We start from the raw sequence: 4,699 nt of genomic DNA on the forward strand, positions 1-4,699 counted from the left end.
GCCTGGGCTATACAGAGAAACCCTGTCTCGAAAAAAACAGAAAAACAACAACAAAAAAAAGATTAGGCAAAAAATGGCCCAATGACCTTTTGAATGTTGCACTATAAGGTATGTGTACAGCTTTAATCCCAGCCCTCAGCAGGTAGCGACAGAGGAATTGCTAGTCCAAGGCCAGCCTGAGTTACATAAACATTATCTCAAAATATTTTAAACAAACAAAAAATATTGTACTATCAAGTCCCATTTCTAATTAAGTCTGGCAGTATTACTTTACTTATAGCTCAAATACAAAGGGGGTTCCTCCAGGAACTGCTGTATCCCTTTATATTGAAAGCTTTCAGTCTCCTCAGATAGTATCTGCTGCCGTGTGGAAATAAGAAGTTCCCACACTCAGGAGACTGAGGCAGGAATATCAGGAGTCCATGGTCTTCCTTGGCTATGTAGTGAGTATGAGGCCAGCCTGAGATACATTATATGATGCACCGTCTAAATAAAATCGTTAACATTCTTCTGAAAATTTGAACAAGAAGCAATTCTTACAATCTCTTTTCTCAGGGCAGCATTAGCCTGAAACCAAAACCAGATAAAGACACACATAACTTAAACACACATACACACTCACAATTAAACATACATACCTACAATGCTCTCACATACATATACACACATATGCTCACACATTCACATACTTATGCACACTTACATATTACACACACACACACACACAATTAAACATGTTTTTTTTTTTTTTTTTAAATCAGGAGAAAGGGAAGGCCTGTATTTGTAATAAACATTATGGTAGTTTGAATAAAGACAGGCTAGGGTTAAAGATGTGTACCATCCCTTCCAGCTAGGCTCATATATTTGAATGTTTCCCAGTTGGAGAACTATTCTGAAAGGATTAGGAGGTGTGGCCTTGTTGAAGGACTTGTGTCCCTGGAGGTGGCTTTGAGGCTTCGAAAGCCCACAACAGGCCCAGTCTCATCTCTTTCTCTGCTTCTAACTTGTGGATCTGATGCAAGCTCTCGGCTATGCTCTGGAACCATGCCTGCCTGCTGCCATGCTCCTTGCCATGGTCATGGACTAACCCTCTGAAACTTCAAGCAATATTTCAATTAAATGTCTTCTTTAAAAGGTTGCCTTGGTCATGGTGTTTCTTCTCAGCAATGGAACAACATAAATAAGACAAACATAAATGTAAAACTCAGCAAGGTTTACATTGGCTCATTAAAAGGATTTTTTTTTTCTTTGTTTTTCGAGACAGGGTTTCTCTGTGTAGCCCTGGCTGTCCTGGAACTCACTCTGTAGACCAGGCTGGCCTCGAACTCAGAAATCCGCCTGCCTCTGCCTCCCAAGTGCTGGGATTAAAGGGGTGTGCCCCACTACCACCCGGCTTAAAAGGATTATTTTCTGTGACCAAATGAGGTTCATACCAAGGACGACAGTTCAATATGTAAAAACCAATGAACAGGAAACAGCATGTTAACAGACTGAATGATAAAACTCACTTGATCATCTCACCAGATGGAAAAGGCATTTGATAAAATCCAACATTCCCCCCAAGATAAAAATGAAAGAAATCAAGTGTGGAAGGAGGTCCTGGCTGCTTTTATGTCAATTTGACACAAACTAGAGGCATCTGAAAGGTGGGAACCTCAACTGAGACAATGCCTCCATAAAAATCTAGCTATAAGACATCTTGTTAATCAGTGATTGATGGAGGAGGGCTCTGCCCAAGTTGGATGTCCTAGGAGGCAATACCCCTGGACTATTGGTCCTGTGTTCTAGAAGAAAGCAGGTACAAAAAAAAAAAAAAAAAAAAAAAAAAAAAAAAAAAAAAAAGCTGGGCAGTGGTGGCGCATGCCTTTAATCCCAGCACTTGGGAGGCAGAGGCAGGTAGATTTCTGAGTTAGAGGCTAGTCTGGTCTACAGAGTGAGTTCCAGGACAGCCAGGGCTACACAGAGAAACCCTGTCTTTAAAAAAAGAAAAAGAAAAAGAAAGTAGGCTGAGCAAGCCTGAGAGCAAGGCAGTAAGCAGCATCCCTCCATGGCCTCTGCATCAGGTCTTGACTCCAGGATCCTGCCCTGTTGAGTTCCAGTACTGACTTCCTTCAAGGAGGAAGAGTGCCATGGAAGTGTAAGCTGAATAAACCCTTTCCTCCCCAAGTTGCTTCGGTGGTTGTGTTTTATCACAATAGTAACCCTAACTAAGACAAAGCATATGACCCAACATAAGTTTATATGTTACACAAGCCCACAGCCAGTATTTTACCAAGTAGGAGACATCTGAAAACCTTCCCTCTAAGATCTTGGACTAGGGAAGAATGTCCACTTTCACCTCTTATATTCAGCATGATGCTGACATCCTAGCAAAAGAAAGCCAGGAGGAATGAAGAGCATCCAAACTGGGTGATATCAGGGTGAGTGGCAGGAGATCCAACTGTCACTGGATGCAAAAGGCATGATCTTTTTCTTTTTCTGTTTGCTTTTGTTGTTTGAAACAGGGTTTCTTTGTGTATCCCTGGCTGTCCTGGAACTTGCTCTGTAAACCAGGATGGCCTCCAATTCAGAGATCTGACTGCCTTTGCCTTTGCTAAGAGCTGGGATCAAAGGTGAATGTCACCACCACCCAGCAAATGTATGATCTCACAGATAGAAAACATCAGAGATTTTACCAAAATCTATTAGAGCTAATAAGTTCAATATAGTTTCAGGGTAAACATCAACATGTAAGTAGCAACAAGCTACTTAGGAGATGGAAACAGAAGAATTATAATTTCAAGGCTTTCCTGGGTTATGGAATAAGTTCAGGCTAGTGTAGGCATTTTAGACCTTGTCTCAAAATAGAAGGGGCTGGGGATGTACCTCAGTGACAGAACAACTGCCTCATATGTACAAGGCTCTGGGTTGCTCTTCAGTAAGGGAGGCTGGGGGAGAGCAGCATTTCTGTATACCTATAGGAAGTTGTGTGAACAAGAAATCAAGAAAGCAATCCCAGTTTGTGATACCAAATTGAAACTATGATGTGAATGATCTGTAGCATGAAAACTGTAAACACTGAGAGACTGCAAAGGACACACTCACATAGACATCTTGTGTTCATGCCTTGCAAGAATTGGTCCTGTTAAAGTGTCCAAAGCATTCTACAGAATCTGTGTAATCCCTATCAAAACACTAATAACATTCCTCACAGACCTAGGAAAGACAATTCACATGGAACTACAAACGAACAAACTCCAAATAAGGCTGAGGAGAGGTCTCAGTAGCAAGCTTTACAAAACTAATGACCTGGAGCCAAGGCAGTGGTGGCCCACACCTTTGATCCCAGCACTTGGGAGGCAGAGGCAGACAGATTTCTTGAGTTCAAGGCCAGCCTGGTCTACAGAGTGAGTTCCAGGACAGCCAGGGCTACACATAGAAAATCTGTCTCGAAAAACAACAAAACAAACAAACCAACCCTGAAGACCAGAGTTCAATCAAAGAACTCACATTCAAAAAGCTGGGAATGGGGCCCTGAAAGATGGTTCAGTGGTTAAGAGCAGTGACTGCTCTCCCAGGGAGGACCAGGGTTTGATTCCCAGCACTCACATGGCAGCTAACAGTTGTAACTACAGTTCCAGGGGGTCTGATACCCTCTCCTGGACTCTGTAGACACCACGTACATGTGCCACACAGACATTAAACAAATAGAAGTTGAGTGTGGAGGCACATGCTTTTTATCCCAGCACTGGGGAGCAGAGGCAGGTGATCTCTGAGTCTGAGGACAGCTTGGGTCTACAGAGTGAGTACCAGGACAGCCAGACTTGCACAGAGAAACCCTGGCTCAAGAAACAGACAAAACCAAAAGATGATGAAAACGAGAAGAGGAGGAAGAGGAAGAGCAAACAGTGCCTCCAGCCCCCATACTCACAGGTACACACACCCATTTATGCATCTGCACTCATGTAGTTACATCATAGCCAAATCCTGAGCTTATGGTACCTGTCTTAATACATCATAAATGTAGTAATAGAGTGCATATATTGACAAAAAGTATAGACACCTAGACCCATGAGGCATAATAAAAATTCTAGAAATAATGCCTCCACATTTCCAAACAATTGATCAACAGGGCTGCTATGGAAGCACATTGGAGCCATTGTGGTGGTATACAGCTTCAATGCCAACACTCAGAAGGCAGAGGCAGGCAGACCAGTTAGTTCCAGGCCAGAGCTACAGAATGAAACCGTGCCTAAAATTAAACAAAACCTATGTGCTGGGTTGTTTTGGAACTTGACACAAACTAGAAACATCAGAAAGTGGGAACCTCTGAGAAAATGTCTCCATCATATTGGCCTATAGAAACATCTATAGGATATTTTATTTTTTGAGTCAGGGTCTCTCTATCATGTAGCTCTAGCTGTTCTGGAACTTGCTGTGTAGACCAGGCTGGCCTCAAATGCACAGAGATCCATCTACCTGTGCTTTCCAAGTGCTAAGATAAAAGGCCTGTGTCTGGTCAGTGTTAGGATGAAAGGTGCACATCTGGCCAGTAGGGTGTTTTCTCGATTATTGATATGGGAAATCACAGCCTATTGTGGTCAGTGCCACCTCTGGGCAGCCAGTCCTGGAAGGTGTAAGAAAGATGGGTGAGGGGCTGGTGAGATGGCTCAGCGGGTAAGAGCACCATCTGCTCTTCCAAAGGTCATGAGTTCAAATC

The sequence above is a fragment of the Mastomys coucha genome, unplaced genomic scaffold (assembly GCF_008632895.1).
Source record: "Mastomys coucha isolate ucsf_1 unplaced genomic scaffold, UCSF_Mcou_1 pScaffold16, whole genome shotgun sequence".
NCBI lineage: Eukaryota > Metazoa > Chordata > Mammalia > Rodentia > Muridae > Mastomys > Mastomys coucha.